Here is a 15,612-nt window from a genome sequence, read left to right as displayed (position 1 = left end):
CCTTCCAACGAACAAGAGAAGACATGTTCTTCTCAAGCCAAGGAAAGAGTGATTGTAACTCTATCTTCTCCGGCGATGAAAAAGTCCCAACGGCTCTATCTTCTTTGACGGTCTATGGTTTTTTTCAGTGAAATTGATGCCTTTATACATGAAATAAGTGATACCCTAAGGTCTTCAATTTGTTCGTTCTTCCCCAATTTAGCTTCTCAGGCGACAGTGATACCTTAAGCTCTCCATTATGTGGTTTAAATTTTTGGGTCTTCACGACTACAATCAGATTATCAAGCATCCTATAGATCTTGGGACCACGAAAACTGATACGATTCAAATAGAGAAGGAGCCACTCAACATGTCAATTGGGGACGTGGCACCATCTACTCGGGAAACGACAAAGGCACGACGCTCTCAGCGACAAAGGAGACGCCCAACTGTCCTGAAGAATTACATATAGGGAACCACATCATGTGATTTGATACGGATGTAACGGCCATTTGGCTATATATAAACAGTAGAGTATTGGGTGTAAGGGGTATGCATAATATAAATCTCCTTCTCTCTTTTCTTTGGAGGTGGCTAACCTCGAATTAGCCTCTGAGCCTTATCGGTGTCCATTGTCGCCGGTAATGTGTACAGTTAACTATCATTAGTGCTTTTGTTGAGATATTTCCATGGCCGACAACACATGTTTTCTTCACTTGGATGACGTTGTTAAACACTTTGGTGAAATAGCAGCGGCTCACAGTGAGCGTTTAGATCGCCTTTAAGCTACCATCACCGATCAGCAGCAGTCCTTCACGGATCTGGCTCTGCGGTTGGTGGCCATGAATGGATGACTCGAGTAGGCCCTGCGACCACCAAATGCTCCACCAGAAGTGCGAGCATCAGGGTTGTCCACACCGCTCTCTTCTGGGTCATCACTACCAGCTCTAACCAACTAATCCAAGCGCGCACCGTCTGACTCGACTTTCCACCTTTGATGGAGTTGATACGAGTGGCTGGATCTTCAAGGCGGAAAGGTTCTTCGATTATCACGAAACTTCTGATGATCAGCGCCTCATGGTGGTGTCCTTACACATGGATGGTCAAGCACTCCAATGGTTCCAATGGATGTACAGATCATCTCAATTCTCAACATGGACAGTCTTCACCTGAGCGTTAGAACTCTGCTTCAGACCCTCAGAGTTTGATGATCCACAAGCAACTCTTGTTAAGCTCACATAGACCACTACAGTGGCCGATTACCAATCTCGCTTCGAGATGCTCACAAATTGAATTGGTGGGATTCCTCCTTCCTTTCTGTCAGCTGCTTCATCTCTGGTTTAAGGGGCGACATCCGAAACGAGGTGATGGTATTCCAACCGACCAGTATGGCACAAGCGATGGGAGTCGAAGCTCCTTAAGGCTCGGCGTTATATATCACGACCTTAGTTCACTCACCCTGTGTTGCTTCCTACACCTCAGCCTGCTTCAACAATGCTTGCACTACCCACTCCACCTTCCCGTATACCCATCAAACGCCTGACGCTCATTGAGATGCAACAATGGAGCTATGTTACAACTGTGATGACAAAGACGCCCCAGGTCACCGCTGCAAAACCCGCCAGCTATTCTTATTAGAATATGAAGATGGGGACGAACAAATTGAACCCCCAAATGGAACGGCCAACGACGAGTTCGAACAGGTTCCCACCCCAGGTGTCACACCCTATTCTCATATAACCAGACCGGTGATCAGGTTAACTCCGGTTAACCCAAACTTGCCAAGATCATCTGATACAGTACCCAGCCACAACATACACACATCTAAGATAAACGTTCAAAAGTTCAGCGGAAGACTTAATTTACCTGTAAATACCCCCAATATACTTGATACCCAAATTGTAGTATATAGATAAATACATGTGGGCTCGCAGGCATGATATTTACATAAAAAGAATAATAATTCACATATCAAGTACATAAAAAGGGGTCATCAAAAAGTAAAACCCTGTATGGCGTCAATATTGTGGTCCTGTAATACAGCCTTCGCATATGTAATCCGTACCGTGCTCATACTCCTCGGGGACCCACCAATCTTCATCGAGAAACTCAACTGTGGGGCCCGACCTTTGATCTTCAGGCTGGTGACCTGCAAAATCATCTAACAGAGGTACACACGTGGGATGAGCTCACTAGCTCAGTAAGTGAAAAGAAGGACCACACAACAATCCACACAACAATCACATCTATATGTACTACATGCTATGCAATTCATTTTAAACCTCATCCACCTAAACATTACTAAGTCTTTGGTTTAGTGCTACTACAACCACAGTGCACGTATACTTTGGGTATGAGCCGCGAACTCCATCCCGCGATATGCCCATAGGGTTGTCGGAGAAGGCCCACCGTGAGTACTCAAAAAAGTAAAGCATGCCAACTACCAGCTCTCAACATAAAAGTAAATGATAGAAAGTAAAGGTGCTGACTCCAGCAATTTAAAAGCAGTACGATTGACCCTCTTGAATATACCACTGAGGTTGCCGACTGTCCTAATGATCAGCCGGGCGTATGTCTAACCACCACAGTGACCCGACACCCGTGACCACTGCTTCCTCCCAAGTGATAACCCAACACCTCAATCCCTATTGGGAAGGCTCGTAGCACGGGAAGATGATAATCCTAAATCGCATGCTCCTATATGACATAGTATGATTGCATAATGCCACCGCGTCCCATTCCACGGGCCACCAATGCACTCGTTTCCAAGCCGACTACGACATATAGTCTAATAATACATCATGCACAGTGATCCCATCATTCATCACATAAGCACATCAATCATTTAGCATTGAGAAAGTAAAACACAACACACATGTCATAATCATATGAGGATGACTAAGCTACACATAATTTACATGATGACATGGCTAGTATAGATACAATTGAATGATGCCAAACAAGCTTTAAAATAAAGTAAAACGTCATCTCCCCACTTACCTATTGTGTACAAAGACTCACGCTCGGTACGGGTGAGATCCGGTACGAGAAATATAAATTTTGGTAAACCCATCATAAGTGAATGGGGTTAGCATTTCACCACTTTGGGGTCAAAACTAATAAGATTCGATGGTTAAATCATGTTTAGAATCATAAAATAAGATTGCACGTCCGTTTTGGGCCCATTCAGACACAAAAATCACGTTGAGGGCCTCTCGGGTGGGTCAGACAGCCCACCTGTCACGGCCCACCGATCTTCTCAGGTGGGCGGGTTAACCCTCCCATCTCGACCCGTCGGTGGGGACCAAGGGTTGATCCTCTCAGGCGGGCAGGTCGGCCCACTGGTGGGGACCAAGGGCCTGCCCTCTCAGGCGGGCCGTTCGGCCCACCGGTCTCAGCCCACCTGTGAGGGCAAAAAAATGTCTTTTTCCTTGAAACTTTTCCCAACCTTTGGGGAACCAAATGGGGCTTTTTCAATCCCATTTTTCACACATTCAAGGTCTTATAAGATGATTCTAACCTAGATCTAAGTTAGATTTAAGGATTGAGAAGCCATCTTACCTTCTTTGCTCAAGAACTCTATCAAAACCCCAAAAATCACTTATTAACTCAATAAATCACCAATGCTTCTCCAATCTTGTAAACACTTCTTCAAATCATTCAAAATCAACACATAGATCATCTATTAAACCTTAGATTCATCATCTCAAGGGGGATTTACAATACCTCAAAGAACTCTACCCAAATCAAGGGTTTTACTTGGGTTTGGTGAAAGTTTAATAGACATAGCCTTTGCTCACCTCCAATCATAGATCTCGTGTTAGGGATCACTCTTCTGGCGTTGGAATGGGAAGATCAAACCTTGGCGCCGCTTAAATCCATTTCTTCTTCCTCTTCCTTCCCCTTTATTCTTCTTCGTTCTCTTTTCTTCCTCCTTTTTCTCTCTCCTCTTTACTCTTCTCACCAACTCCTTAATGTAATAAATGAGAAAATGAAAAACACAATAATGCTATTTATACTTTTTAAAACAACTAGTAACCACATGGGTGGGTCACTCAGGTGGGCAGATGCGCCCTCCTGTGACCACCCGCCTGAGAGCCGAAAATTAGCCAACAAGTGGGATTTTTTATGGGATTCGACTCTCGGCATGTACCTCACTCTCGGCACAAGATATATTATACGCATTCACTTTAGGATATGGTTACATACCAGTATTTCTCATACATGGCCTTATGATATGTGCATGTGCACGGCTTGGGTACACCCGTCTCCTCTAGCACTGACTCGGACTTGTCTTGCCAACCTGTGTTCAAAGTTACCCTTGCCATCATGGCCCATAAGGAACCCACCTTAACCCACTTTGGTTCTGGTCCTGCATGTTTAAACTGGGTCAATCGTGTAATTAGACCAGGTTTAAAAAGTAGGGTATCACATTTACCCCCCCTTTTTGAAAATTTCATCCTCGAAATTGGCATACCTGGTTGTTCGAAAAGATGAGGATACTTGGCTTGGATTTCATCATCTTTCTCCCAAGATGCTTCTTCAAGTGAATGATTAGCCCATCGCACCTTTACGAAGGAAATGGAGCGGTTGCGGAGGGTTTTCACTTTTCGGTCTAAGATTTCAGTTGGCTGCTCTGTATAGGTCATATCAGCTTCTAGATATTCTGGTTCCACGGGTAATACATGCGATGGATCATGAACGTATCCCTTCAGCATGGATACATGGAATACATTATGAACATTCCCGAGTGAAGGTGGCAGAGCAAGCATGTAGGCTACTGAGCCAACCCGAGTTAAAATCTCAAATGGGCCAATGTATCTCGGGCTCAACTTACCCTTTCTATGGAATCTTTGCAACCCTTTTGTAGGAGAAATCTTGAGAAACACCTTTTCTCCTGCTTGAAACTCAATGTCCTTCCTGCGGTTGTCTGCATAACTCTTTTGACGTGACTGAGCTGTCTTAATCCTTTATCGAATAACATCGACCTTGTCACAAGTCATCTGCATCATTTCAAGTCCTAACATTCGGCGCTCGCCTACCTCATTCCAATACAGAGGAGTTTTACACTTCTTACCATATAATGCCTCATATGGAGCCATCCCAATTGTAGCTTGGTAACTGTTGTTATAGGCAAACTCCATAAGGGGTATATATTCTTCCCAACTACCACACATTTCCATTGCACATGCCCTGAGCATGTCTTCTAATATTTGTATGGTTCGCTCCGACTGACCATCAGTCAGTGGGTGGAAAGCAGTACTCAAATTCAATTGTGATCCCAAAGCATGCTGGAAGCTTTTCCAAAATCTATAAGTGAACCTTGGGTCCTTATCTGACACAATGCTCACTGGCACTCAATGCAAGCACACTATGTTTTCCATATAAAGTTGTGCTAACTTGGCCATAGAGAACTTGATCTTGATGGGAATGAAATGAGCAGTCTTAGTAAGCCGATCAACTATCACCCATATCGCATCCATCCCCTTAGGTGTGCATGGTAGTCCAGTGACAAAGTCCATTGTAATCCTATCCCACTTCCAGTATGGTACTAGGAGTGGCTGAAGAGTACCATAAGGTCGATGCCTCTTAGCTTTTACTTTTTGGCATGTAAGACAAGTCGCTACATACAGGGCTATCGTGATTCTCATGCTTGGCCACCAATAATTTTGTTTAAGGTCTTTATACATCTTTACACTTCCTGGGTAGAGTGAGTACTCAGAGCTATGTGCTTCCCGCACTATCTTGTCTTGTATCTCCAAATCATCGGGCACACACATCCTACCTCGAAACAATAATGCCCCATCACTAACTAAAACGAAATCAAGGTCGTTCATTGTTTGATCTTGAATCTTAATTCTAATCCGTTGCAACTCATGATCCAAAGGTTGTTTCATTATCACCTCTTGCCTAATAGACGGATGCACTTGTAGGGCCGCCAGAGATACAGTCAACCATTCAAGGTTTTCTAGTTGATGTTCTAGCTCTAAGGTTGCTCCTTCATATAAGAGGGTTTCATCCATTAGCATCACCTCTTGTACAAGTGGTGGCTGATTGCTAAGTATGAGAGTGACACAGTCTGTGCCTTCCGACTCAATGCATCTGCCACTACATTAGCCTTGCCGGGATGATATTGAATGTCACAGTCATAATCCTTTATGAGCTCAAGCCATCTCCTCTACCTCATGTTCAAATCTTTTTGGGTGAAAAAGTACTTAAGGCGTTTGTGATCACTGTATATCTCGCACTTCTCCCCATACAAATAATGTCGTCAAATCTTTAGGGTAAAAATGACTGCGGCTAGTTCCAAGTCATGAGTGGGGCAATTCTTCTCATATTCCTTTAGTTGTCGGGATGCATACGCTATCACCTTACCGTGTTGCATGAGAACACAACCCAACCCAACCTTGGAAGCGTCAGTGTAGACTGTCATTCCACCTGTGCTTTCAGGGATGGTCAACACAGGGGCCGACACCAACCTCTTCTTCAATTCCTGAAAACTCTTCTCACATTCCTCTACCCATTCAAATTTCACACCCTTTTTGGTTAACTTAGTCACTGGTGCTGAGATCCGAGAAAAATTCTCAATGAAGTGTCAGTAATAACCGGCCAAACCCAAGAAACTTCTAATTTCAGTAACGTTCTTAGGGCTTTCCCACTCTACTACGACTTTCACCTTATCAGGATCCACCTTGATTCCAGCCTCAGACACTATGTGGGTAGCAGTAGCCGGCTAACATGCGAAGGATTGGTCTGACAACTACATGTAAAATTGGTCAACCACCCAATTCAAATCGATGCTTTCATATTACCTCTGTTTGGCACAGATATAGTTTTGGGAGTGCAATGGTTGGCGGAGCATGGGCCCGTGCTATTTGATTATAGTAAGATGACACTGGAGTTCCATGATGAAGGACAATGTGTCATCTTGGTGGGCGATGCCTCACAGGGGCCTATGGAGTTGCAATAACATAACGTCCGATGGGTGCTTGACACTGGGGTAGTCGCAGCTTGGTACCAACTGGAGTTGTAGCCTATGGAGCAAGATCAGGATGGGGACAACAATATGGAAACTAAATCTCTGCTTGGAACATAGGAGTCGGTCTTCACTAAGCCTCCAAGACTACCACCCCAAGGCCTCGAGATCACGCAATTCATCTACAACCAAGCACATCACCCATCAACGTTCAACCCTATCGTTACCCTCACTTCTAAAAGATAGAAATAGAGCGTTTGGTTTCTGAGATGTTAACGGCATGAATCATTCGACCGAGCACCAGTGCCTTCTCATCGCCGGTCCTTCTCCTCAAGAAGAAAGACGACACTTGGCGTTTCTGTGTGGACTATCATGCTCTAAATGTCGTTACCATAAGAGACCATTTTCCCATTCCCACAGTTGACAAGCTGCTAGATGAATTACACGAGGCCAACTATTTCTCTAGATTGGATCTCCGTTCGAGTTATCACCAGATATGAGTGCGAGCCGAGGATGTACACAAAATGGTATTCCATACACATGATGGTCATTATGGGTTCCTTGTGAAGCCCTTTGGCCTCACCAATGCCCCCTCAACTTTCCAAGCCATAGTGAACTCTATATTCCGCTCTTATCTACGCCGCTTCGTGCTTGTGTTCTTTGATGATCTACTAATTTACTGCCCAACATGGGAGGCCCACATGACACATCTAAGGACGGTTTTACAAGCATTATAGGCGCATGATCTCTATGCTAAAAGGTCTAAGTGTGCATTCGGCCTATACTCTATAGAGTACTTGGGCCATATTGTTTCCTCTCAAGGAGTCGCCATGGACCCGAATTAAATTTCAGCAATGTTGGAGTGGCCAACCCCCAAATCCTTGCGGCAGTTGAGAGGATTTTTGGGCCTCATGGGGTACTGTAGACGGTTCGTGCATCGCTACACCCATATGGCCAGACCGTTAATGGATTTATTGAGGAAGGGAGCCTTCTCATGGACAGTCGCTGCCCAAGCAGCCTTTGAGGAATTACAACGGGCCATAACCACCGCCCCAGTGTTAACCTTATCAAATTTTTTCTTGCCTTTCACAGTAGAAGCGAACGCCTCGGGGGTAGGCATTGGGGTTGTATTGTTACAGCAAGGACATCCAGTGGCTTATTTGAGCAAAAAACTCTCTCCCAAAATGCAGGTTGCCTCCACTTACGTAAAAGAAATGTACGCCATTACACAATCCATCTTGCGTTGGCGACAGTAGCTTCTTGGGTGGCAATTTTTCATTATGACTGATCAGGAAATCCTAAAAGGGATGACCAACCAAACTATCCAAAAGCCAGAGCAACAACACTGCCTCTCTCGGCTTCTTCGATTCGTGTTTGAGATCATGTACTGCCCAGGCAAAGACAATTCCGTGGCCGATGCCTTGTCTTGCATCTTTGCATAATCGACAGTATTGTTTTCCTTTTCTGGACCAATTCTTGACTTCCTAAAAAAGCTACGATATGAGGTGGCTACCAATGTTGAGCTCCAAGCTATTTGCACGGGATTAGCTTCAGACCCCGACCGATACGAGGGCTACTATATGCACAATGGTTTGTTGTATTATCAACAAAGGTTAGTGTTGGCATCTAACTCCCCATTAAGGGATAAATTTCTTTGCGAATTTCACTCATCTCCGGTAGGTGGGCATGCGTGCTTTTTATGCACTTATAATAGGGTCGCATCCAACCTATTTTGGAAAGAGACGAGAACTTACATCAAATAATTTATGGTTGCGTGCGCTATCTGTCAAAAGACCAAGTACCTTACCACCTCTCCTGTAGTCTTCTACAGCCCCTCCCAATTCTCAGTCATGTGTGGAAAGACATCTCTATGGATTTCATTATTGGGTTACCAAGCTCGAAGGGGAAGACATCGATTCTGGTCGTAGTCTACAGACTAATCAAGTACACCCATTTTTGTGCCCTTGCAAGCCATTTTACTTGTCATAAGGTCACAGAGATGTTTGCTTTAGAAATTATTAGACTCCATGGCCTTCCTTGGTCCATAGTGAGTGATCGCGACCCACTATTTATCAGTAAATTTTGGCATGATCTCTTCCAACTTCAAGGAACGCCCCTCTCCATGAGAAACGCCTACCACCCCAGTCGGATGGCCAGGCCGAAGTCTTAAACTGATGTCTTAAGATGTACTTAAGAAGTTTTGTGTTTGATGAACCCACCTGGTGGGCGAATTACTTGCATTAGGCAAAGTATTGGTACAATACCGCTCATCATACAACAGTGGGAATGAGTCTGTTTCAAGTGTTATATGGACGATCACCTCCAACTTTGTCCAAATACATCCTAGAGACTTCCCCAATCGTAGCAGTAGACTAGGAATTACAGAGCAGAGACGAGGTACTTTGAAACCTGAAGCTGAACCTATCCCGTGCCCAAGTTCACATGAAAGCACAGGCTAATAAATCTCGTATGGAAAGAGAGTTTGAACAGGGAGATTGCGTCTACGTGAAACTCCAACCGTATTGCCAACATTCGGTTGCTTAACGCAACCACCCAAAACTGGGTCAACGTTTCTTCGGGCCATTCCCAGTTCTTAAGCGAATTGGCAAGGTCGCCTATAAATTGGAGCTTCCGACTGCATCTCGCCTTCACCCAGTCTTCCACGTATCATTATTAAAAAGATGTGTTGGGGATCACTCAACTCAAATCACTACTTGGCCCCCATACACTATTGAAGAGGACGCGACTCCAGTACCCGTAGCTATACTGGACTCACGGTCTATATTAAGACAAGGTCACGTAGTGAACCAGATCTTAATACAATGGAGTGACATTCCCCTTGAAGAGACATCCTGGGAAGACACAGAGGCACTGCGACAAAAGTTTCCACACAAGAACCTTGAGGACAAGGTTCATCAAGAAGGGGTGGGTGATGTTACGATTCAAATAGAGAAGGAGACACTTGACACATCTGTTGTGGACGTGGCACCATCTACTCGGGCAACGATAGAGGCACGACGCTCTCAGTGACAAACGAGACGCCCAACGGGCATGAAGAATTACGTATAGGGACATAACAGGTGATTTCTATAATTTTGTTGGGAAGAGATCCCATTTTGATATGGCTGTATGTAGACACCGAATTTTGTCACCCCCCCCCCCCGACAATGATGACAATATGAAGAATTACATGTTGGATATTTTAGACTTGGATAATTTTCAAGCTTACAGTAGAAAATTACCATTTTTCCCCTATAAACTTTCAAGAGAAAATGTTTTCAAAAATTATAATTTGATGTTGTGGATTATTGTTGTTTGTCCCATCAAGTCGGACATTACACTTTGATGCGAGAACTATGCGAATCGACGCCCGATTCTCTCTTTCATTATACGATCTGGGTCCCTACTTTATGCATATTTTAGTAAAGGTTTTCGATCGAGACTACAATCGTGTCTCACATCATTGGATAGTGCTCGGACTGAGCTTTCTAACAACATATTACACGTCGAATTCTGACTAACGGTTTGAAAGATATGACTCCCGAAAGTCGACTCTAAAGTTCGGTATCAGATTCCTTTCCAAACAACCAAGGAGTGCCATATGGCGCCCAAACCTCTTTGTCCAAAAGCAAACCTTTTTGAACAATTATCTCTAGTTTTTTAGTCCCACATCGGAAATAAGAGAGAATTATCTCAAGTCCCAAGGCTATAAGTATAGCCCTTCCTCTCTTCCAAAAGGAGGAGAAAAAAATTGAGAATTTGGGAGAGAGGATGGCCCATCAAGGTTTTGGCTAACTTATTCCCTCTAAAATCAAATATTCTCCAAGTCTAAAAGTTTAACACATTAATCATTCTTTGAGCAGGGAGATCTAGTTCGGTTCGGTTCGATTTGGGACTTGAAGCACAAGGGTTATCTCCCCTTGTTTCTTGATTAAAGCCGGGTTTAAGGTATTTTTCTTCTCCTAATTACAATTTAGAACTAGTTTATCTAATTTAATAGATTAGATTCTAATTTATTAATGATTGGTTCATTTAGATTAATTAGGTTTAATTAGTTTCAATTTGGTTTAATATGGTTTATTAGATGTAACCCGATTCAATTGTGTGTATTTAGGTTTAATTGGTTCATTTAGATTAATTAGCTTCAATTAGATTTAATTTGGTTTAGAATGGTTTATTAAATATGAATTAGTTGATTCCGTTCAATTGGGTTTATCTTGTTTTAATTGGGTTCAACATAGTTTGATTTGGGTCATTGGGTCCAATCGATTGTTTTTGCTAATTCGTTTTATTTTTCATTATAATTTGTTTTGCTTTCTTTTATTGTTATATCTTTATTCAATTAATCGGTTTTATTTGTGGCTTAATATACTCACTTAATAAGTAGGTTTGATTTGATTTATTTTTGTTCTTTAGACATAAACCCTTAGATTAGGATCTCAAGCCCTAATCTCTTCCCCCATCTCTTCTTCCTTTCTTTCTTATTTTCTCTATAGCAGAAAATCAGCTGCCTCCATCCTCTTCTTCCCACTTACCTTTCTCTATAACCGAAGTCTGAACCACTACTGCTCCCATCTTCTTCCCTTTGCCAAAATCCACCTCTAGCCCATCGTCTTCTCTTCTTCTTCCTATTTTATTTTCTTGGTTTTTGTTATTTCTTTAATTTACTGATTAGATAGTCCATATTTGTAATACCCACAACCTGTTATTTCATTTATGTTTTCTGTGTGGAATCGTCCCCTCCTTTCGTTCTTTATTTTTATTTTATCCATTTTGGTTTGATTTCAGGTCTGTAATGTATTTGGTCCTAAAATTTGGGGTTGGGATTCCCCTAATTTTAAACTTTAAAATCAAATGATTTTCTTTTATTTCCCTTTTAATATAGTATGGGACGTAGTCTAGGGCGCATGTTTGCCAAGGCATGGTTGGCCCCCCTCAAACCGGCTTGTAGCATTAGGTGCATATTGGGGATTTAGGTTTTCCTACTATCTCCTATCTTTTGTACTCCAACCCTCACTCGCATTAATGTAGTACTAATCTAGATTGATTAAAGGAACATAGTTAACTTAATTAGTCATTTCAACTGTTGTTTATTTAATTGTGGTTTGTTAATTTAGCTTTTTAAATCACTGCATTTGATTTCTTTATTCAATTCAATTTATTAAACTTGTGTAATTACCAATATTTTTCCCTCTAGTGGTTTGTTTATTTGAATCAATCAACTAAATAGTTATTTAATGTAGGATAATTAACTAGATTGATTAGTTAAAAGATTCTCTTCTCATTAGCTTAACTAGGGTTTTGAAAAATGTTTAACTCATCTTAGGATTAGCTCAAGGTAAACATAATTAGTCTAATTAGGTTTCATAATTAATTTAATTAAGCCATAGGTTTAGTTTAATCGTCCTATACTAGATTAGGTAGATTAGTAAAAATGCATTAATTTAATGTAATTAATTCATTTAACTTTTATAAATTAATTATATCTCATTTAATTTATAAATATTTTTACCAATTAGATTAAGTAGGATTGCAATAATTTATTTCATAAATTACTAGGGATTGAGATTAACCATTTTAATTAATTCAATTTAGGATCTCACAAATTCATTGATCATCCATCTAGGTCAGGCTCAATTAATCGAGTTAGTTTAATTTAGGGTTTCATAAGTTGCTAAACTAATCTTAGGTTTATGCTTATTTAATTAGCTTAATCTAATACTCATAATTCATTAATTAAATCATTTAGGGTTTTTAATTTTTAATTAGCGTAATCATTTATTTATTTGCATCATAACCTAGCTAGCACAATTTAGACACTTGGTTTAGAGTTTTCACATGTCATGCTTAGATACATAGTTTAGGGTTTTCAGTGACCTAGATTTAGGACTAGTTAGTAGGGTACAAACAAACTTTGGTCAAACAGAAAGAGACCGGCCTTAGGGCCGGGCAGACTGGGTGCCTAATACCTTTCCATCCTGTCAGTTGACACTTGTCCAGAATCTTGATGCAAATCAACCTTATCCATCATAGTCATTAGTCTCTCTCCCTTGATTGGGGAAAACATTTATGGGTCCTAGACCCTTTCTAGGTGGCAACTCCCTTTTATCCATAATGTGTATCCCCTCATTGGCATTTGATGACTAGGGGATCTCATCTCATTAGGGTCGACCCCTAGTGTGTACACGCGGCCTATCGCTACTCGACGGAGGTCCATGATACCTACACTGTAACAGCCATTTGGCTATATATAAACAATAGGGTATCGGGTGTAACGGGTATGCCTACTATAAATCTCCTTCCTTCTCTCTTTTCTTTGGAGGTGGCTAACCTCAAATTAGCCTCTGAGCCTTATCGGTGTCCATTGCCGTCGGCAACGTGTACTGTTAACTATCAAAAACCAAGCTCAACAAGAACTTCTATACGTCATCTCTTGATTTTGCCTCTGATGTGTGGTTGACCTTCAACTATGCCTTGGTTTATAATCCCAAGGGCCACGATGTTTACGCAATGGTGGAGCAATTGCTGGCTTGGAATGTTTGAATCCACGTACAATAAATTGCATAATATGCAGCGGTGAGTGTTTCCCACAGAAGAGATGCTGGGAAACTCATGTGCTGGGCTTCCAACTACAGAGATTGGTGCGAAGAAACCTGATTCGATCTCGATCCCCAATGTGGCTCCTCCATCGAACCCATCACCAGTGCACACCCCTGCATCAACATCAGCATTGGCGCCTACAAGACCATTTTTCGACTGGAAGATCATCTACTGTTAAGCAGACAAAGCCCAAAGGAAAGGATCCAAACAAACAAGAGATGAGCTTTGAAGAGAAACAAAGCTGGGAATGAATTTGCAGATTCTCCCACGAGAGAAAATGGATCAAGTGGTGCATATAGAGGAATGCTAATGTGGCACAATATGGAGATGAGATTGAGCTGGACATTGAGGTTATGGACACGGAAACGCTTTGGGACCTTGATTGATTTGTGTGCAACTGCAGAAAGATGATGAGTAAGATCAAGAGGCAAACGTTTGCCGACAACAACCAGATTCCTACAGCGAAAGGCAACAAGGTAGTGACAATTTTTATTGTAGAATCCAATTGCTTGATTTTAGCACTCTTAATTTTTTATGCTGATCTTGTAGCTGGGCATCCTAGCACGGCATCGACGGTTGGGAAAAACTTTCACCACAGAAGACAAAGCTTTTGTGACTCAGATTTTGTTTTATAAAATGTGTCAAAGGGTATGTGAAGGGGCAATAATGTCTTTTAAATTTAAAAATAACACTAGTCTCACGGTGTTAGTTTTTTGGGTTTAAGCGTAATAAATGAAACTCAACGGGGGACGATGTAATAAGGGCAAAAGCAAGGGGTGGTGGATATAAATTACCCAAAATAAAAAGATTTGATTATTTGTATTTTGAACCATCTAACACGTGCTAGAACCGATTAAAATCGAAACCGAACCATCCCCCCACCCCAAAAAAAAAAACCGAACCATCCCATCAATAACCGGTCCCGTTCATAGCTTCTTTAATATCTATCTTTGGTCCAACCAGAAATAATTCTAGCATTAAGGGTTCTCATTCTCCCGCGCAAATGAATGGAAAATCCAATTTCAACCAGTTCATATTAAAAGACGAAAGATTTATAAAGCGCGCCACTGCGCGAAACTCTTTCGATCTTCCAACTTCCGCTTCAAGTCTCTGCAACCAGGAATTCCAAAACGGCGAAAAACCATGACCGGGAGAGCAAGCGATTCCGGCAACCATCCGCCGCCGATGACCGACACTGAGATCGTGCGTGTGGCTCAACAACATCAGCAAACAGGTGCAGCTCTACCATTGCACTTACTGTCCCCCGCTTCTCACCCCACCATCATCTCTTTCCTCGACTCTCGCTGCGACTCTCCTACTTCTTCCCTTTCTGTAACCGAATACGTTTCCGCCATCGTTTACCTCATCTCACAAACTCCTGAAAACTCTTCTCTCTCTTCTCTCCTATTCTCTATTCTTCACTCGTATTTGCGCCTCTTTTACTCCGCCAGAATCCCTCATGATAGCAATTCATTGAAGATAATCCACCTCTTTGCTCTCCATCTTGACAGAATCCCTAGAAACGATCTCGCTTGCATCGTGGATTTACTTGTCTCCAATTTGTCCCTGATCGTTGAACCCGACGATGCGCAACCGCTTGACCTCATCCCTCCATCACTTGACCTCATTCGATCTTCAGATGAGGTTCAAAGAGCAGGAGATTATGTTTATTCGGTGCTCGACCGTATCATATCATCGAACTGGACGAAGGTATTGCTGGTCAAGACAGTTTCTCTTCTTCGTGATTTTTCATTTATTGACAAGGTTCGAGCCAGAGAGTTTCTCCAAAAGGTCTTTGCTGGAATGGAGGGAGTGGATTTGCAAGATTTGCCGTCTCTTGTTTACCAGCTTCTGATCTTGGCTTCGAAGGGGTTCAATAAGAGAGACGTGATCGAAGGGATTGTACATTTCTTCGGAACGATAATGGAGTCCAAAACAAATTCGATAGTTAGGCAGGTTGAAGGGACGGTTTTGCTTCACGTTAATTTTGCCGTGAAGCAGGATCCTTCATTGGGGCAGGAGGTTTTGGGGCTTCTGAAGTCGGACCTTGGGGCTTT

The 15,612-nt window shown here is 42.3% G+C and overlaps 1 pseudogene; it reads left to right on the top strand.

Annotated features, from left to right (window-relative positions):
* Window positions 1-238: 238 nt before the first annotated feature.
* LOC122092336 lies at window positions 239-14,171 on the top strand (annotated as a pseudogene).
* The last annotated feature ends 1,441 nt before the right edge of the window (window positions 14,172-15,612 follow it).

Source organism: Macadamia integrifolia, chromosome 10 (assembly GCF_013358625.1).
Source record: "Macadamia integrifolia cultivar HAES 741 chromosome 10, SCU_Mint_v3, whole genome shotgun sequence".
Lineage (NCBI taxonomy): Eukaryota > Viridiplantae > Streptophyta > Magnoliopsida > Proteales > Proteaceae > Macadamia > Macadamia integrifolia.
This window is presented reverse-complemented; position numbering and strand designations above follow the sequence as displayed.